This window comes from Hippopotamus amphibius, chromosome 3 (assembly GCF_030028045.1).
Source record: "Hippopotamus amphibius kiboko isolate mHipAmp2 chromosome 3, mHipAmp2.hap2, whole genome shotgun sequence".
In the NCBI taxonomy this organism is placed as follows: domain Eukaryota; kingdom Metazoa; phylum Chordata; class Mammalia; order Artiodactyla; family Hippopotamidae; genus Hippopotamus; species Hippopotamus amphibius.
This window is the reverse complement of record NC_080188.1, coordinates 151043769-151066353: the sequence shown is the minus strand read 5'-3', so window position 1 is coordinate 151066353 and position 22585 is coordinate 151043769. Positions and strand designations below refer to the sequence as shown.

General features: G+C 37.6%; 1 long non-coding RNA gene across 3 annotated transcripts in view; it reads right to left on the bottom strand.

Moving 5' to 3' along the window:
* Positions 1–22585, bottom strand: part of LOC130849382 (uncharacterized) — an 81227-nt gene that overhangs the window by 42166 nt on the left and 16476 nt on the right. The gene's annotated exons all lie outside the window — the stretch shown is intronic.

Genomic DNA, 22585 nt, shown 5'->3' with positions numbered 1-22585 from the left:
ATAGCATAAGTAGATCTAAAATAATATGGTTATCAATGACTAGTTTTCCATCTCTCCCCACTGGTCACCCTAATATATAACTGGAATTATTATCAGAATGTATGCAGCAAGAGGCAAATTACTTATGTGTCATGCTATGTGCAATACAAAGAGAATTATTAAAAAGAAAAATGTGCCAGTCAAGCTTCCAGCTATTTGTCTTTTTCTTTTAGAGAAATGTCATATGGAAGAAAATGTTCAGAGTTTCTTAGATAAAGTCAGAAGTTATTTGCATTTTGGCTATAAATGACTCCAGATAATAGAACTTGTATGGTAATCTGAAGTTGCTGGGGTTCATATTTTACTGATACCTTTATTAATTGATTCTGACATTTTGATCAAATGATTAATTTCACCATTGGGTACTCATGTAAAAAGTGAAAGCATCTACATTTGATCAATAATAAATGAGATTTTGAATAAGTTGACTTAGAAAGACATGAGGAAGGTACCAAGAATTGAAGCCTAAAGACTGGCTGGCCCAGGTCTCTTTGGGAAAATATTTGGGGTTTTAAGTAATGAAAGCATTCCCCTGTCAGTGGTTAGTCTACTTTCAGAAAGCACAAGGCCATGTGGGAACAAAATCTATGGTCCCTGGACATTTGATACTGCCTTTACATTCTAGGAAGTGTTGTATAATTCTTAAAATCCCAACAATTGTGGAAAACTAAGCAAAATTTTTATTCATAATATCATATGAATAAAAAATTTCACTTTTTATGTTTATTTATAGACATATACTAATTTTTGTTACTTATAGGAATCTGATCATTTTTCCTACTGATTTTTTTCTTTTAACTTTTTTCTTCACATATTTTAATTACATACAAAACTGAAGTTCCAAGAGAAAATATTGAACATTAAGGTTTTTTAATTTTTTAAAAATAATTTGTATACTTTACTCAAATGAAAGAAGAGACTCCAGGAAAAACAGAATTTAGTTATGGAAAATTGGCACTTATCAATTTCTAAGAAAACCAGGAAATTCTTTTTCTTTCTTTAATTGTGGTATAATTGACATATAATATTAGTTTCAGGTGTGCAATATAATGATTCAATATTTGTATATTTAGTGAAGTGATCATGACAGTAAGTCTAATTAACAACCATACACAGTTACAATTTTTTTTCTTGTGATGAGAACTTTTGAGATCTACTCTCTGTGAGCACATGGGGGAGCAGCTGGAGTGCAGGCACCCCAAGGGTTGCTGAGGAATTTAAAAAAAAAATCTACTTTCAACAACTTTCAAATATACAACACAGTATTATTAACTATAGTCACAGTTCTATACATTATATCCCCATGACATTTATTTTATAACTGGAAGTCTGTACCTTTTAACTCCCTTCACCCATTTTGCCCCAGAAGACTCTTTTTTAAACAAATTATAAAAGTAAGAAAGAAAATTTAAAGGAGTTTATGAAAATTATTTCATTTCCTGCCTTTCAATCTCAGTTGTAAAAGAAGGCCATTTCATCCCTAGCATAGATTTCCTAGAACAAGACAATATTGAATACCCTGCCATGACCTAAATTCCTTTAATATGGCATTCAAGGCCTTAAATTAACATCCCTCTTCTTTTTTGACTGAGGAATTCTCTCAAACCTCTTTTAACAGAAATGTATAATTTCTTGCCCCTCCTAAGATTTTAAAAAATATTTTGGAATTTTTGCACATTATGTAATAAATGGTTGTATTTTATTCAGTATACTATTAAGAATGGCAGTATAACTAATTATGTAATTATAATAATTTTTAGTGATATACAAAATATGTAGAAAACTTTTGTCTTTTCCCTCATTTATAAAATGACAGACTGACTAAATTAATCATTTAAGAAAAGGCTTGGCTTTTTGACAAATAAATTAAGAATATTTTATTTTAGTATGGTGTTAAAGTATTTACTAAAGTATAAGGTAATGACTTCTGCTTCAAGTAATGGTAGACTAGGTAATTTGGACCAATCACTCCCACTGAGGACAAGTAAGAAACATGGGCAAAATAAAGAAAGCATCTCTATGAAGGCATCTGATCACAAATGGGATGGTAAAACATGAATGTGCCAGATTCTAGGGGAGGACTAAGGCTCCAGTAGGTAAGCCCAAATTTTGAAGCTAATTTTCTCCTGTAAGCATGTGCTGACTCAAGAATGGAAAATTAAGTTGCTAAGGAGTTGAAGTGATAATTAGGATTAAAGGGAGAAGGACTGGAATCCAGGCCTCATCAAGGGGTAATCCCCTTTAGCTTTGAGTTGAGGCGCCAAAGAACTGCATATTAGAAGTGAGTGACATAAAGGTAGACATCTTCCCTGGGGACTACAGTTCTGCCTCCAGATATTTTAATCCCTGAAATTGGACTAAGGTAATCCTAAATTGCTAGAGTACCCAGGGGCCTTCAGAAGCAAGAGTACATACTGTGGAGAAAGATGATGCCATCCTTGGTCTTAAATTATGTCTTTACTATTCCAAATATATATCTACAACACTAGAAAAATGACTAGGTACATGAGGACACAAGACAACTAGAATGACAACTGACAGAAAACAGCAGGTAACAGAAGCAACACCTGGAGACTCCAGATATATACTTTAAAATAACTGTACTTATTATATTGGAAAAGATAAAACACAAGATTTAGAATTTTAGCAGAGAAATAGCAATCGTTGATAAGAACCAAATGAAAATTCTAGAACTGAAAAACATAATAACCAAAATTAAAAACTCAGTCAAAGGATATAATAACAGAGTAAGTCAACTAAAGAGAAAATTAGTGAGCTGGAAAATATAGGTAACAAGGAATTATCCATAATGAAGCACTGAGAGATGGAAAGATGAAAAAAGGAGAGGGTAAAAGCAGAACTGAGATAATGTGAAGAATAATAGGAGTACTAGGAGAGAAAAGACTAGGGTAGCAGCAATATTCAGTTAGTTTTCAAAACCTGATAAAAGCCTCTAACCTTATAGAATCATGAAGTGCCAAGGGTCTTAGCCTACAGAATCAGGAAGTCCCATTGGCCATAGATAAAATAAACAATTATTAATTTAAAAATGCAAATCCACACATTTTATAGTAAAATTGCTGAAAACTGAACAAAGAACAAATTATGGAAGCAACAGAAGGAGAAAAAGGACAAAATATCTTCAAAGTAGCACAATTAACTGACTTCTGCCAACTTCTCCACAGAGGAAAAAAGAAAAAAAAGGTTGTGGGGGGCCAGAAAACATAGAATGATATTCTCGAAGTTCTGAAATAAAATAAAATGCCAACTAAACATTCTCAATCAAGGGAAAGATAGCTAAATATCACATAGGATTCTGGACAACAAAAATTGAAATTAATCATAGTAGACACACATTAAAGGAAGTACTAAAGGATATTATTTAAGAAGATGGAAAATAGGGGTTCAGAGCTACAGGAAAGATGAAGAGTAATGAAAATGGTATACATGTGGATAACTTAAATGAACATTAACAGGATAAAGCAATAACAATAATGTCATAGAGTTTTAAAATACAGATAATTTAAAAATAGACAGTGGTATGGCCAAGATTAGGCCAAGAGAAGGAAGACATGAGCTTACATACTCCCATGGGCAAACCAAAATTACAACTATTTACAGAGACCCTATTGGTGAGAATGACCTGAAGACTAACAGAAAAGATTTTGCACAAATAAAGAAAAATATAAAGAAGGAACCACAGCAAAATGGGCAAGAAGTGTGAAGATGTGGTATAGTCAGCACATACCTGGGTAAGCAACCCAAAAACAGAAGGATAATCTCAACTGCAGAGATTCTTTCCAAAGAGTGAGGGGTCTGAGCCCAACATTGGACTCCCCAGACCATGAGTTCTGCAACAGAATATGAGCCCCCAGAAGCTCTGGTATTGAAGGCTAGGAGGATTAGTGTCTGGCAGAACCAGAGAGCTGTAGGAAACAGAGACACTACTCTTAAGGGCACATGCAAAAATCTCACATGATCCAAGTTCCAGGGCAGAGGCAGTAATTTGAAAGAAGCTTGGGTCAGACTCAATTGCTGATCTTGGAGAACCTCCAAGAGAGGCAGGAGGCAATTAAGATTCTCCCTGGGGACTAGACACTGGTAGAAGTCATTTTGGAGACATCATTCTAACACAAGGACACTGGTGCTGGCAAGTGCAATTTTGGAGTCCTCACTCTAGCCTATTAGTGCTAGGGGCTTACTTAACAACCAGCTGATCAGCACCAGTCCCAGAACCTCCCAGGCCAAGCAGCTAGCTGTGTGGGAATCCAACCTTGACCACCAATGGCCTGGCACCAGCTCCAGGAATGCCTGGGCCCCCAAATCAGCCACCCTAGGAAATAGCCCCACCCACCAGTGGGTCAGCATCAACACTGGAGCACTATAAGCCACAAAACCAGCCACACTGGGATATGGTCTTGCCAACCAGCAGGCAAGCACCAGCTTCAGGACCCCTCAGGTCCCACAGTCACACTCCCCAAAGAGCAGCTCCACCTACCAGCTGGACAGTACCAGCCCCAGGACTCCCTGGGCCCTGAAGCCAGTTGTAAAGGCTGCCAGCCCACTATGCATGACCAATTGGGTGGGAGCAACAGTAGTCAGCCCTGTGACTACAGAAGAGCCCACTCAGTCCACATAGGGGGAACACTTAGAACCTACAGCTCAGGTGATCAGAAGGGAGTATGCTGCAGAGATCCATAGGCTGTCTATTACATAAGGCCACTTTTCCAAGATCAGGAAATGTAAACAACCTACCTAATACATAGAAATAAAAACAGAGGCATGTAAATGAGGCAACAGAAGAATATGGTCCAAATGAAGGAACAAGATAAACTCCAGAAGAACTAAGCAATGCAGAGATAAGCAATCTACCTGATAAAGAGTTCAAGGTAATGATTATAAAGATACTTAGAGAATTGGATCAAGATGGTAGAGTAGGAGAATGTAGAGCTCACTTTTCCCTACAAACACATCAAAAATACATCTACATGTGGAACAATTCTCATGGAAAATTAACTGGAAACTGGCAGAAGAACTCCTATACAACCAAAGCTGCAGGAAATATTTCCACATAGCTGGATAGGATGGGGGAAAAAAGGCATAAGGCCAGATCCTCTGAATCTGGGAGGAAGAAAAGGTCCACACAGATGGACCCTCACCCTGGGGTATGAGCAGACTGAGCCACAGATTGGGTGTCCCAGTCCTTATGTCCTACAGAGGAGACAAGCCCCCTTGGCTACTGAGAGAACTGCTGGGACAGATAGAAGGGCTGGAGAAGCCTATACTCTACTTGCAAAGAGTGTGCGCATGCTAGTTTGCGAACAGTCAGGGTACAGAGAGCTCTGCATTGGCTTCTGCCACCTCTTTGTACTCTCCAATCCAAATGGGGTGGACACCTGGTCCTGCTCACTCCACACCACAGCCTGGTGCATGATCTGGGCTAGCTGGATGTAGGAAAACATTCAGATGTTTTTCTGAAGCCTTGAGAATGTAACAGAAAATCTGACTAAAAGCAGTTAAAGTAGGTGGGCTGAGCAACTGCGGGCAGGAAGTATTGCTTGTGCAGTGGAGGAGTGAGGGGTGCGGACTTAGGAACGCCAAGTCAGTGCAAGTTAGAATGCTGCTTGCGCACGCACTGATTGTTCTTCTGCTGTTCTTGCAAGGACCACTGCCCCCAGTCATGTGAGGCCCTTTGTACAAGGAGAAATTTGGTTACTTCAAAGAAAACATTAACTGTGGGACGTAACTGGGAGCATGGGAACGTTATGCTCTCTTACTTCCTGAATGCTGAGAGCTCAATAAAAGCAATGCAGGATGAATCAGTGGGGCTCTCGATCCCAGAGGTCCTGAGTCCGTTGGTACCATCTTTCTCTTAAGTTTGTCTTTGTGTTTCTTTATGCTTTGCAGCACCCGTCATTCACCCCCAGTTGCTTAGCTGGTCTCGGCATCTGGGCCCTGGGAAAAGACTTGGTCTAGTTATACAGAGACAGCCTGGGGGTTAGAGTATGGTCCAGGTGTGGCTGGCATGGTCATTGTCGGTGCTTACTTGCGTGATACCTCAGGAACCTTCTCCCAACTGAGTGAGAGCCTGGGCCCCATCCACACCATTCCACAGCTTAGCCCTGGATCTGGGGTGTATAGGTCTTGGGAGAAGACTGCCAGAGGCAGCCCAGATCTATAGTGGCAGTTCAGCCACCTTAATTTCTGTAGGCACAACACCCTAACCCCTAACCCCAGCCTAGCCAACTCTCCAGCCCCATCCATTCCATGCTAGAGCCTTGTACTATATCTAGGATGAATACAAAAGGGAAAGGAAACTGAACTTAGGCTGCATCTAACCAGGACCATGGATACCTACACAGATGTGGCATCAGTCCTCTATAAGTGCATTGACCTCATTTGTCTCAGAACGTTCCTCCTGGGGGCAAGGCAAGCACTCAGGAGGAATGGAGTCTGATCAAGTCCAATCCTCAGGGTTTATACTCCAACAACACCTATTTCAACTCCCCACCCCTGACAGGGTAATGACAGCCACAGAGCAGAGAGGAAGTCCCACCTCACACCCTGCACAGGCTTTAGATATTCCAACACCAATCACACCCCATTAATGGGGGCAGGGCAGCACACCCTGAGGAAATATATAAAGCTGGTGTCCATATCAAAATAAGCCCTGTACCAAAGACATTGGAAAGACACAGTCCACAGAAGAATGCTCCCACAAACAAACAAACAAGCAAAAAAACCACCTTCAAAACCACAGTAGATAAAGGGATCAAAAATATATTTGAATAAACTGTGGCTAAAAACATCCCAAATCTAAAGAAGGAAACAGATATTCAGGTACAGGAAGCACAGAGGCTTCCAAACAAGATGAACTCAAACAGACCCACACCAAGATATATCATAATTAAAATGGCAAAAGTTAAAAGATAAAGAAAGGATTCTAAAGGCAGCAAGAAAAAATAAAGAGTCATTTCCAAGGGAAACCCCATAAACCTATCAGCTGATTTCTCTGCAGAAACTTTGTAGACCAGAGGGAGTGGCATGGTATATTCAAAGTCCTGGTAGGGAGAAACCTGCAACATAGGAGACTCCACCCAGTAAGATTATAATTTAGAAAAGATGGAGAGATAAAGAATTTCTCAGACAAGTAAAAACCACAAGTATTCAGCTATACTAAACCCACCCTAAAAGAAATGTTGAAGGCTCTTCTCTAAATGGAAAAGAAGCAAGGATACTTAGGAAAGGGGAAATCCCAATAGGAAAGGTAAATATTTAAGGATTGAATATCACTTAAATAAGTGAGTACAGAGATTAAAAACAATAAAAAAATTTTAAGCAATTATAACTACAATAAACAGTGAAAGGATAAACATGAAGATGTAAAATAGGACATAAAAATCAGAAAATGTGGTGGGGGGAGGGAGGAGTAAAAAAAGGTAGATCTCTTAGAATGTGTTTGACTTTAAATAACTATCAGTTTAAAGCAAGTAGATATAGATATGTGTCAATATGCATGAACCCCATGGTAATCACAAATCAAAAACATACAATAGGTTCACTAAAAAAAGAAAGGAGGAGGGGGGGAGGGGGAAGAGAAGAAGAAGAAATTCAAGGATACTAAAAAAGAAAATCATCAAATCACAAAAGGAAAAATGAAAAGAAGAAATGAACAAAGTAGTACTAGAAAAATAGAAAAATAACTGGAAAACAAGGATTAAAATGGCAATAAGTACATACCTATCAACAAGTACTTTAAATGTCAATGGACTAAATGTTTCAATCAAAAGACATAGAGTAGCTGCTTGGATTAAAAAAAAAAAGCAGGGTAGCAATACTCATATCAGACAAAATAGACTTTGAAACAAAGGCCATAAAGAAAGACAAAGAAGAGCATTATATAATGATAAAGGGATGAGTAAAGTAAGAAGATATTATACTTGCTAACATATATGCACCCAATACAGGAGCATCTAAATATATAAAGCAAATACTAATAGACAGAAAGGGAGAAACTGACAATAATACAATAATAGTAGGAGATTTTAACACCTTACTGACATAAATGGACAGATCATTCAGACAGAAAAGCAACAAGGCAACAGAGGTCCTAAATGACGAAGTTGGTCTTAGTTGATATCTGAAGAACATTGCATCAAAATAAGCAGAATACACTTTCTTTTCAAGCATGCATAGACTGTTCTCTGTTCTCTGGGATGGACCACACAGTAGTTCACAAAACAAGCCTTGACAAATTTAAGAAGATAGAAATTTTATCAATCATCTTTTCTGACCACAACAGTATGAAACTAGAAATCAACTACAGAAAGAAAAATGGGAAAAGAAAAAACAAGTTGAGATTAAACAGCATGCTACTAAAATACTCAATCTGTCAATGATAAAATCAAAGAAGAAATCAGAAAATACCTTGAGACAAAAAAAAAAAAAAAGAAAGAAAAAATAAACAAACATATGAAACAAACAACCATACAAAATCTATAGAGTGCAGCAAAAGTTCTAAGTAGAAAATTCATAGTGATACTGGCCCTCATCAAGGGAAAAAAAAATAGTAAAGTCACCCATATCCACAATAAATAGTTAAGGAATACACAAAACAAACAAGTGTAAAACATAATATCAAAACATAAAATGTGTGTGGGAGGTGTAAAAATACAGGGTTGTCAGAATGGTTCAAACTTAAGAGATCATCAACTAAGACAGTCATATATACATTATGTACATTTATATATTAACATTTCTATTTAGTCTTATATAAACTTCTTGAAAACCACAAACCAGAAGTCTATATAACAGATACACACACATACACACACACACACACACACACACACACACACAGAAATTCAAATGTAACACTAAAGATAGTCGTCAAATCACAAGGGAAGAGAGCAAAAGAAAAAGAAAGGAAAAATAAAGAACTATAAAAACAACCAGAAAACAATTAACAAAATGGCAGAAACTACAGATATATCAATAATTACATTCAATGTAAATGGACTAAATGCTCCAATCAAAAGACATAGAGTGGCTGAATGGATACAAAAATAAGACAAATAGAGCTTCCTCCACAAGAGGGCAGACAGCAGTATCAAGCAGTATCAGCAGTATTTTGTCTTGTGGAACTGAAAATCATAGCCACAGAAAGGTAGAGAAAATGAAAAAGCAGAGGACTTTGTACCAGATGAAGGGACAGGATAAAACTCCAGAAAAACAACTAAAGGAAGAGGAGATAGGCACCCTTCCAGAAAAAGAATTCAGAATAATGATGGTGAAGATGATCCAGGACTTTGAAAAAAGACTGGATGCAAAGATCGAAAAGTTTACCAAAGACCTAGAAGAATTAAAGAGCAAACAAACAGAGATATGCAACACAATAACTGAAATGAAAAATACACTAGAAGGAACCAATAGCAGATTAACTGAGGCAGAAGGGCGAATAAGTGAGCTGGAAGACAGAATGGTGATAATTACTGATGCAGAAAAGAATAAAGAAAAAAGAATGAAAAGAACTGAAGACAGCCTAAGAGACCTCTGGGACAATGTTAAACATGCCAACATTCGCATTATTGGGGTCCCAGAAGGAGAAGAGAGAGAAAAAGGACCCAAGAAAATATTGGAAGAGATTATAGTTGAAAACTTCCTTAACATGGGAAAGGAAATACCTACCCCAGTCCAGGAAGTGCAGAGAGTCCCAGGTAGGATAAACCCAAGGAGAAACATGCCAAGACATATAGTAGTCAAATTGACAAAAATTAAAGACAGAGAAATGTTATTAAAAGCAACAAGGGAAAAACGACAAATAACATACAAGGGAACTCCCATAAGGGTAACAGCTGATTTCTCAGCAGAAACTCTGCAAGCCAGAAAGGAGTGGCATGATATACTTAAAGTGATGAAAGGGAAGAACCTACAAACAAGAATACTCTATCCAGCAAGGATCTCATTCAGATTTGATGGAGAAATCAAAAGCTTTACAGACAAGCAACAGCTAAGAGAGTTCAGCACCACCAAACCAGCCCTACAACAAATGCTAAAGGAAATTCTCTAAGCAGGAAACATAAGAGAAGAAAAGGACCTATGAAAACATAAACAAAACAGTTAAGAAAATGGTACTAGGAACATACATATCGATAATTACCTTGAATGTAAATGGACTAAATGCACCAACCAGAAGACACAGACTGGCTGAATGGATACAAAAACAAGACCCATATATATGCTGTCTACAAGAGACCCACTTCAGACCTAGGGACACATACAGACGGAAAGTGAGGGAATGGAAAAAGATATTCCATGCAAATGGAAATCAAAAGAAAGCTGGAGTAGCAATATTCACATCAGATAAAATAGACTTTAAAATAAAAAATTTTAAAAGAGACAAGAAAGGACATTACATAAAGATCAAGGGATCCATCCAAGAAGAGGAGATAACAATTTTAAATATATATGCACCCAATATAGGAGCACCTCAATACATAAGGCAAATGCTAACAACTATGAAAGAGGAAATGCAAGGCAGAGATAGAGACACAGATGTAGAGAACAAACACATGGGCACCACGTGGGGAAAGCAGGGAGGGTTGGGGGGGGATAAATGGGGAGATTGGGATACCAAATTGTACACTCTAAATATATGCTGTTTATTGTCTGTTAACTGTATCTCATTAAAAGTTGTTTTAAAAAAAGAAAAATATATATACTGCCTATAAAAACCTCTCTTCAGAGCTAAATACACACAGAGACTAAAAGTGAGGAGATGGAAAAGGTATTCCATGTAAGTGGAAAAGAAAGGAAAGCTGGAGGAACAATATTCATATCAGACAAAGTAGAATTTAAAACAAAGACTATTATCACATTATTGACTGGAGATGTGTTAATACGTCTTTTGTTACCTGAATGTTATTGACTGGAGGTATATAACACATTTGTAGAGTGATAGAATTAATATCACTGTGCAAAGTTGTTAGGGCTTAAAATTGATGAAGAGTTTCTTAGACAACTTATGATTGTCATTATCATTCACGTTTTTCTCTATTACGTTTTAATTCCAACTTGTGTATATTATAAACATAAAATTTCAAAAATGATGCATTGTGAAATTTTGAGTGAAGAGACTTTTTAAGTGAATTTTATGCAGATACCTTTTCTGATTGTCTGAGTGACAAATACACTAGTGTCTCAGAAGATGACAGTTCTTCAGAACATAGTTCTGATTCAGACAGTGTGAATATTAGACCCACAAAAAGACAAAAACCTTAGTGATTGATTCTGACATGGTAAGTGGAAATGAAACTCATGGTGCTGGAGAATGCTCCTGTGCTTCTACAGACAAGTGGACTGAAGACAAATTGTCATCAAAATTAGAAAACTTTACATGTGTGTCAGGTGTAACTATTGAATGTAATAACCCACAAAGTATTAGTGAAATAACAATTAATTTTTGGCTGGCAAAAATAAAAATCGCCAGCCACAGGTGTTAGTTTCTGCAAAAATCCCCCAGTCAATAATGAGTTACAGAGTCAAAGAAGGACATTATATAATAATAAAGAAATCAATTCAACAAGAAGATATAACAATTGTAAATATATATGCATCTAACATAAAGTCAACTAACTAAATACAGCAAATGTTAATAAACACAAAGGGGAAAATTGAGAGTAACACAATAATTGTAGAGGATTTAACACCACACTTACATTAATAAATTATCCAGAAAGAAATTCAATAAGGAAACACTGGCCTTAAATGACATATTACAACAGAGAGACTTAATAGATCTCTCTATATATTCCATCCAAAAGCAGCAGAAGACAGATTATTTCCAAGTGCACATGAAACACTCTCCAGGATAGATCATGTGGTAGGCCACAAAACAAGTCTCAATAAATTTAAGAAGATTGACATTATAACTTTTCTAATCACAAAGCTACAAGACTAGAAATCCACTACCAGAAAAAAAAAAAAAAAACTGCAAAAAACACTAACACATGCAGTCTTAAGAATATGCTACTAAACAACCAATGGTCATTGAGGGAATTTTAAAAATACCTAGAGACAAATGATATTGGAAATACAGTGATTCAAACATGTACGGGACACAGCAAAAACAATTCTAAGAGGGACATTTATAGAAATACAAGCCTACCTCAGGAAACAAAACAAATCTCAAATAAGCAACCTAACCTTACAATGAAAGGAAAAAGGATGAACAAAAAAACCCCACAATTAGTAGAAGGAAAGAAATCATAAAGACCAAGCAGGAATAATTATTGATAAAAGAGACTAAAAAAAAAAACAATGAAACTAAGAGCTGGTTCTTTGAAAAGGTAAACAAAATTAATAAACCTTACCCAGACTCATCAAGGATAAAAGAGAAAGGCTGTATTTAAGCAAAATCAGAAAGAAAGAGGAGAAATGACAACTGACACAACAGAAATACAAAGGATCATAAGAGATAACTAGTAACAATAACACAGCAATAAAATTGACAACCTAGAATAAATGAAGAAATTCCTAGAAATGTGCAATCTCCCAAGACTGAATTAGAAAGAAATAGAAAACATTAACAGACCAATTACCAGTAATGAAATTGAATCAGTAATTTTTAAAAACTCCCAACAAACAAAAGTCTAGGATCTGACAGCTTCACAGGTGAATTCTACCAAACTTTTTTTTTCTTTTTTTTTTGGCTGCATTGGGTCTTCATGGCTGTGCATGGGCTTTCTCTAGTGGTGGCGAGCCGGGGCTACTGTTTCTGTAGTGCGTAGGCTTCTCATTGTGGTGGCTTCTCTTGTTGCAGAGCATGGGCTTTAGGCATGTGGGCTTCAGTAGTTGCAGCTCGCGGGCTCAGTAGTTGTGGCTCGCAGGCTCTAGAGCACAGAGCTCAGTAGTTGTGGCACACAGGCTTAGTTGCTCTGTGGCATGTGGGATCTTCCCGGACCAGGGCATGAACTGGTGTCCCGTGCATTGGCAGGCGGATTCTTAACCACTGCACCACCAGGGAAGTCCCCCTACCAAACTTTTAAAGAAGAGTTTATGCCTACCCTTCTCAAATTATTCATAAACAACAAACAACAAAAACAGAAATGGGAGAGGATGAGTGCTTCCAAAGACATTCTACAAAGCCAGCATCACCTGATACCAAAACCAGACAAAGACATCACAAAAAAAGAAATTTACAGGTCAATATCATAATGAACATGTGTGCAAAAATCCTCAACAAAATATTAACAAACTGAATTCAACAACACATTAAAAGGATCATACTCTATTATCAAGTGGAATTTATCCCAGGGATGCAATGATAGTTGCATAGTCACAAATCACTCAACACAAGACACCACATTAGCAAAACAAAGGATGCAAATCATATGATCATCTCAGTGTATGCAAAAATCATTTGACAATATTAAGCATCCATTTATGATAAAAACTCTCAACAAAGCAGGCAGAGAAGAAACATACCTCAATATAATAAAGACCACATGTGACAAAGCAACAATTAACATGATACTCAATGGTGAAAAGCTGAAAGCTTGTCCTCTAAAATCAGGAACAAGAAAAGGATGCCTACTGTCATGACTTTTATTCAACATAATATTGGAAGCCATATCCACAACAGTCAGACAAGGAAAAAAAAGTCACATAAATTGAAAAGGAAGAAGTAAAGTTGTCACTGTTTGTACATGATATGATACTAGATTTAAGGCAAAAAAAAACTCCCAAAGACTGCACCAAAAACCATTTAGAACTAACAAATGAATTTGGTAAATCTGCAATATATAAATTCAATATACAGATCTGTGGTGTTTCTATACTATAATAGTAAACTGTCAGAAAGAGAACTTAAGAAAACAATCCCATTTACCAGTGCATAAAAATAATAATAAAACACTTTAGAATAAATTTAACTAAAGAGGTAAAAGACGTGTACTCTAAAATGCATAGAGAAGAAAGATGGCAGTGAAGTAGAAGGACATGGAATGCATCCCTCTCCACAGATGCATCAGGAATATGTCAAAAGATGCAATAATTCCAACAGAGAACCAGCTGAACACCAGCAGAAGACCTCAGACACCAGAAACGGCTGTAAAGATCCTGACATGATTGGGTAGGACAGAGGGAAAAAAAAAAAAGGAGAAAAAGGAGGAGAAGAAAGGAAAGGGACGGGTCCCACACCCGAGGGTGGGGGGAGCTGAAACAGAGGGGAGACTGCCAAATTCAGGGAAACATCCATTATTTGAAGGGGAAACCCCTTCTCCAAAGGGAAATTTCTCTGGGTCAAAAGGGAGGCATTTGGGACTGTTCAAAGAGGGTGAAGCAGCTGATATGTGGCAGATGAGAAAGAGAAACACATGGAGGTTCCACACCACAGCTCAGCGTGTCTGGACTGAGACATGGGTTCACAGCTGAACAGGGGGTCTTGGAGCTGGAATGTGGGAATCAGAGAACTGGTTCAGGGTAAGACACATTGTTGGCAGTGGGGAGATGGACTGAGGGGACAGGAGGGAAGAAAACTGCAGCGGAGAATGCCTACCACGGAAAGCTGGGTGGCCATGGTGGCAGCTTGATACTGCTGACTCACAAGCGGGGGGGAGGAGCCACAGTTGTATTCTCTCTCTCTGCACCTATGACAGACAAAGGAAGACCCCCTCTGGGCATGGCTATAGCAGTCAGGGATAACAAAGGCCCTCAGATGGGGCTGGCCTAGAATGCCTGAATCTGAGGGCCAAAAGTCTGCAGAGTGGCCCAGCTCTGGAGACATTCTGTTTACACCTGAGCCACTGGCTTCCCTTTGCAACAGACACTGCCACCACCACCCGGGCAGCCGCGACCCAGGCAGGGCACTAAGGTGGAGTCATACACAGGAGGGAGGAGCTGTGGTTGTAGTCACTCTTTGTGCCTGAGCCACCGGCTTCCCTCTGCCACAGGCACTGCACTGCCACCCTGGCCACTGTGAATCAGGCAGGGCACTGCTGATCACTCACTCCCAGAGGAAGGAGTGACTATAATATCCTCTCTCCCCCCACACACTGGCGCTTACAGATGAGTAATAAAGGAAGCTCTGCTGGTCTCAGAGTAATACAAAAAGCCCAAGGCAGGCAGAAGGAGACTTACAGCTGAAACCCCAAGGAAACAGAAATATTATTATTGATTCTACTGATTTGGTCCATTCTGGGGTCAGTTCTAGCTTTTTGTTTTTTTAATTAATTACAATCTTTGTCCTAAGGGATCTACACATTTTATAACATATATTTTCTTCTATTTTTTCTTCTATTTTTATTCTTAGCCATTTTATATATTTCTATTTCTAGCTAAGTTTTTTGTAGTGCTGACTTTATCTCTCCTACCTTCCTTTCTTCTCTATCTTTTATAATTTCTATTTTTTTCTTTTCCTTTTCATATTGCCAGTCACACTACACTCTTCTGTTGCCCTGTCTTCTATCCTTTTTTAGTTTATTTTATCTTAATATACTTATAATCAATATTATCAGTCTGCTCTGTTTCCTTGTTTTATTCTCCAGATGACACACTGCTTTGGTTTTTATTATTAGGTTTTGTCTTTATCTTAGCTCTAATTATAATTGTCTGATTTTGTCTTGGGAATCTTCACTCTATCTGGTGGTACTCTTGCTCTTTATTATATTTGATCCTAGCTTTCAAAATTTCCCTAGATTTGTGTTTGTGGTGTATGATTTTTTGTTTTGTTTTGTTTTTTTGTTTGTTTTAAATTTTTGCTGGTTTTCTCTTTGATTGTCTGATTGCATACTGCAGTTCTTCTGTCAGGTATTTCTAGTGCCTTATGTTCTATTGGATTTGGTATTTGTATATCTTGTGCATGTATGTGTTTCCTTGACTTAGTATTTGTTTGACTCAACACTCTGCCATTAGTCTGAGGCTTGGACAGTCTTCTTTAAACCTCTTTATTGCTGGGACAAGCAACCTCTGAAGTCTGGACTACTCTATCAGAAGTCAAGTAGGAGGCTCTGGGGAGGGAGCACCGAATCCAGGATGCTAGACCACTAGGGAGTCCTCAGACACAGGGAAGATTAACTGCAGAGAATTCTCATGGAGCCCTGTATCAGAGTCTAAGACCCGGCTTCATCCAACTGTCTGCAACTGCCAGTGTTGGACACCTCACACCAAACTACAAACAAGACAGGAACACAAACTCACCCATCAGCACACAGACTACCTAAAGCCATATTAAGCTCACAGATACCCTGAAACACACCACCTGACATGGCTCTGCTCATCAGTGGGAAAAGACTCAGATGCACACACCAGAAAGCAGGCACCAGACACTCCCATCAGTAAGCCTACTCAAGACACTGCACTAACCCCACCACAGGGGGCAGAGAACAGAAACAAGAGGAATTACTACTAGGTAGCATAGGGAAAGGAGACAGCAAAGCCTATAAATTAGACAACATGAGAAAACAAAGAAACATCATGCAGGCAAAGGAGCAAGAAAAAAACCCGCAAAACCAAATAAATGAAGAGGAAATAGGAAAATTGCCTGAAAAAGAATTCAGAGTAATGATAATAAAGATGATCCAAAATCTTGATAACAAAATAGAGAAAATACAAGAAACAGTTAATAAGGAACTAGAAGAACTAAAGAGCAAACAAACAGTAATGGACAACAAAATAACTAAAATTAAAAATACTCTAGATGGTATAAACAGCAGAATAACTGAGGGACAAGAACAAGTAAATGAGTTGGAAGATAGAATGGTGGAAATAACTGCCACAGAGCAGGAAAGATAAAAAAGAAGAAAAAGAATGGAAGACAGCCTCAGAGACCTTGGTGACAACATTAAGCACACCAACATTCAAATCATAGGTACCCCAGAAGAAGAAGAAAAAAATAAAGGGTCTGAGAAAATATCTGAAGAGGTTATAGTGGAAAACTTCCCCAACTTGGAAAAGGAAATAATTAATCAAGTCCAAGAAGTGCAGAGAGTCCCATACAGAATAAACCCAAGGAGAAAAACACCAAGGCACATATTGATCAAACTAAGGAAAATTAAACACAAAGAAAAAATATGAAAAGCAGCAAGAGAAAAGCAACAAATAACATATAAGGGAAAACTCATAAGGATAACAGCTGATCTTTCTGCAGAAAAACTGCATGCCAAAAGGAAGTGACAGGTTATACTGAAAGTTCTGAAAGAAAAAAACCTACAGCCAAGAATATGATACCCAGCAAGAATCTCATTCAGATTTGATGGAGAATCAAAAGCTTTCCAGACAAGCAAAAGTTAAGAGAATTCAGCACCACCAAACCAGCCTTACAACAATTGCTAAAGGAACTTTTCCAAGTAGGAAACACAAGAGGAGAAAAAGACCTACAAAAACAAACCCCAAACAATTAAGAAAATGGTAATAGGAACATACATGTTAATAATCACCTTAAATGTAAATGCATTAAATGCCCCAACCAAAAGACACAGACTGGCTGAATGGATACAAAAACAAGACCCATATATATACTGCTTCTTAAGAAACCCACTTCAGACCAAGGGACACATATAGGCTGAAAGTAAGGGGATGGAAAAGATATTCCATGCAAATGGAAGTCAAAAGAAAGCTGGAGTAGCAATACTCATATCAGACAAATTAGATTTAAAGTAAAGACTATTACAAGAGACAAGGAAGGACACTACATGATAATCAAGGGATGAATCCAAGAAGATATAACAATTGTAAATATCTATGCACCCAACACAGGAGCACCTGAATACATAAGGCAAATGCTAACAGTCATAAAAGGGGAAAGTGACAGTAACACAATAATAGTAGGAGACTTTAACACCCCACTTACATCAATGGACAGATCAGCCAAACAGAAAATAAATAAGGACACACAAGCTTTAAGTGACACATTAGACCATCTTGAGTTAATTGATATTTATAGGACATTCCATCCAAAAATGACAGAATACACTTTCTTCTCAAGTGCACACAGAACATATTCCAGGATAGATCACATCTTAGGTCACAAATCAACTCTCAGTAAATTCAAGAAAAGTGAAATCATATCAAGCGTCTTCTCTGACCACAACACCATGAGACTAGATATCAGTTACCTGAAAAAAACTGCGAAAAATACAGACACGTGGAGGCTAAACAATACACCATTAAACAACCAAGAAATCAAGGAAGAAATCAAGGAAGAAATCACAGAGGAAATCAAAAAAAACCTAGAAAGAAATGAAAATGAAAACACAACAACCCAAAACCTAAGGGGTGCAGCAAAAGCAGTTCTAAGAGGGAAGTTTATAGCAATATAGTCCTACCTCAAGAAACAAGAAAAATATCAAATAACCTAACCTTACACCTAAAACAAGTAGAGAAAGAACAGCAACAACAAAAAAAAACCCAGTGAGCAGAAGGAAAGAAATCAAGATCAGATAAGAAATAAATGAAAAATAAAGGAAGGAAAGATTAGCAAAGATCAATGAAACTAAAAGCTGGTTCTTTGAGAAGATAAACAAAATTGATAAACCATTAGCCAGACTATCAGGAGAAAAAAGAGAGAAGATACAAATCAACAGATTTAGAAATGAAAAAGGAGAAGTAACAACAGACACTACAGAAATACAAAAGATCATGAGAGACTACTACAAGGAACTGTATGCCAATAAGTTGGATAACCTGGAAGAAATGGACAAATTCTTAGAAAAGTGCAATCTTCCAAGACTGAATAAGGAAGAAATAGGAGATATGAACAGACCAATCACAAGTACGGTAATTGAGACTGATTAAAAATTTCTCAACAAACAAAAGCCCGGGGCCAGATGGATTCACATGCAAATTCTATCAAACCTTTAGAGAAGAGCTAACACCTATCCTTCTCAAACTCTTCCAAAATATAGCAGAAGGAGGAACACTCCCAAACTCATTCTGCAAGGCCACCATCACCCTGATACCAAAACCAGGCAAAGATGTCACACAAAAAGAAACTTACAGACTAACATCACTGATGAATATAGATACAAAAATCCTCAACAAAATACTAGCTATCAGAATCTAACAGTACATTAAAAAGATCATACACCATGATCAAGTGGGGTTTATCCCTGGAATGCAAGGATTCTCCAATAATCACAAATCAATCAACATGATACATCATATCAACAAATTGAAGGATAAAAACCTTATGATAATCTCAATAGACACAGAAAAAACTTTTGACAAAATTCAACATCCATTTATGATAAAAACTCTTCAGAAAATGGGCATAGAGGAAATTACCTCAACATAATAAAAGCCATATATGAGAAACCAAAAGTCAACATCATTCTAAATGGGGAAAAACTGAAAGCATTCCCTCTAAGAACAGGAACAAGAAAATGGTGCCCCCTCTCACCGTTATTATTCAACACAGTTTTGGAAGTCCTTGCAATCAGAGAAGAAAAAGAAATAAAAGGAATCCAAATTGGGAAAGAAGAAGTAAAATTGTCACTCTTTGCAGATGACATGATATTATACATAGAAAACCCTAAAGATACTACCAGAAAACTGCTAGTACTAATGGATGAATTTAGTAAAGTAGCAGGATACAAAATTAATGCGCAGAAATCTATTGCATTCCTATACACTAACAATGGAAGAGCAGAAAGAGAAATTAAGGAAACTCTCCCATTTACCAGTGCAACAAAAAAGAATAAAATACCTAGGAATAAATCTGCCTAAGGAGGCAAAAGACCTGTAAGCAGAAAACTATAAGACACTGATGAAAGAAATCAAAGATGAAAAAAACAGATGGAGAGACATACTATGTCCTTGGATTGGAAGAATCAACATTGTGAAAATGAATATCCTACCCAAAGCAATTTACAGATTCAATGCAACCCCTATCAAATTATCAATGGCATTTTTCACAGAACTAGAACAAGAAATCTTACGATTTGTATGGAAATGCCAAAGACCCCAAATAGCGAAAGCAATCTTGAGAAGGAAAGACAGAGTTGGTGGCATTAGGCTTCCTGACTTCAAACTATACTACAAGATCACAGTGATCAAGACAGTATGGTACTGGCACAAATACAGAAAGGTAGATCAATGGAACAGATTAGAGAACCCAGAGGTAAACCCAAGCACATATGCACACATTATCTTTGACAAAGGAGGCATGAATATACAATGGAAAAAAGACAGCCTCTTCAATAAGCGGTGCTGGGAAAATTGGACAGCAACATGTAAAAGAATGAAATTAGAACACTTCCAACACCATGCACAAAAGTAAACTCAAACTGGATTAAAGACTTAAATGGAAGGTCAGACACTATAAAACTCCTAGAGGAAAACACAGGCAGAACACTGTATGACATCCATCAAAGCAAGATCCTTTTTGACCCACATCCTAGAATCATGGAAATAAAATCAAGAATAAACAAATGGGACCTCATGAAACTTAAAAGCTTTTGCACAGTGAAAGAAACCATAAACAAGACAAGAAGACAACCCTCTGAATTGGAGAAAATATTGCCAATGAAGCAACGGACAAAGGATTAATCTCCAAAATATACAAGCAGCTCATGCAGCTGCATACCAACAAAGCAAATAACCCAATCCACAAATGGGCAGAAGACCTAAATAGACATTTCTCCAAAGAAGACATACAGATGGCCAACAAACACATGAAAAGATGCTCAACATCACTCATCATCAGAGAAATGCAAGTCAAAGCCACAATGAGGTATCACCTCACACCAGTCAGAATGGCCATCACCAAAAAATCTAGAAACAATAAATGCTGGAGAGGGTGTGGAGAAAAGGGAACTCTCCTGCACTGTTGGTGGGACTGTAAGTTGGTACAGCCACTATGGAGAACAGTTTGGAGGTTCCTTAAAAAACTACAAATAGAACTACCATATGATCCAGCAATTCCACTGCTGGGCATATACCCAGAGTAAACCATAATCCAAAAAGAAATATGTACCGTAATGTTCATTGCAGCACTATTTACAATAGGCAGGACATGGAAGCAACCTAAATGTCCATCAACAGATGAATGGATAAAGAAGATGTGGCATATATATACAATGGAATATTACTCAGCCATAAAAAGGAATGGAATGGAGCTATATGTAATGAGGTGAATAGACTTAGAGTCTGTCATACAGAGTGAAGTAAGCCAGAAAGAGAAAAACAAATACTGTATGCTAACTCATATATAAGGAATCTAAAAAAAAAAAAAAAAAAAAAAAAAAAAGGTACTGCTGAACCCAGTGACAGGGCAAGAATAAGGATGCAGTTGCAGAGAATGGACTGGAGGACATGGGGTTGGGGGGATGGGGGGCGAAGGGGAAGCTGGGATGAAGTGAGAGAGTAGCATAGACATATATACACTACCAACTGTAAAATAGATAGCTAGTGGGAAGTTGCTGTGTAACAAAGGGAGATCAACTCGATGATGGGTGATGCCTTAGAGGGCCGGGACAGGGAGAGTGGGAGGGAGTTGCAGGAGGGAGGGGATATGGGGATATATGTATAAATACAGCTGATTCACTTTGGTGTACCTCAAAAGCTGGTACAGGAGTGTAAAGCAGTTATATTCCAATAAAGAGCTTAAAAAATATATTCTCATGACTTTTTAAATAATTAATTAATTTTTATTTATTGCCTGCATTGGGTCTTCTTTGCTGTGTGTGGCTTTCTATAGTTGTTGAGAGCAGGGGCTACTCTTTGTTGTGGAGAGCAGGGCTTCTTATTGTGGTGGCTTCTCTTGTTGCAGAGCATGGGCTCTAGGTGTGTGGGGCTTCAGTAGTCGTGGCTCACGGCCTCTAGAGCGCAGGCTCAGTAGTTATGGTGCACAGGCTTAGTTGCTCCGAGGCATGTGGGATCTTCCCCAACCAGGGCTTGAACCCGAGTCCCCTGCATTGGCAGGCAGATTCTTAACCACTGCACCACCAGGGAAGACCCACAAATCTTTAAAATAGAAAGATTTTGAACTTTTACTCATAATGGAAGAAATGTAATAAGAGTTCATTTTTTACCCAACAGATTGGAAAAAAAAATTAAAAACTTGATAAAAAGCAATCTTAAGAGACTGTGAGGTAGGCAAGGCAATCCTGTAGTGGGAATATAAATTGATAATATCCATCTAAAGCACAATTTTGGCAGTATCTCTAAACATTAAAATGCTCACATCTTTTGATTAATCAGTTCCTCTTCTAGATTTCTACTTCTAAATTATATTCCTACAAAAGAGTGTATGTATTCAGAAAATAACTGAATTATTGTTTTTGATAGCCAATGACTGAAAACAACCTAAACATCTTTCACTAGAAGACAGAAGACTTAGACAAATCAATTCTGGTACATTCATCCAATGGAATACTTTCTAACTGTTAAAAAGAAAAAGGCATATTTCATCTGTTTTAACCGACCTGAAATGAAGTTCATATCATGTTATCTTAAGTGGTTATTGTTATTGTTGGTAGTGTCGGTGGTGGTGGTGTTTTAAAGCAAGGTGTGGAACAATTTATATGGCATACTACCATTTCTGCAAAAA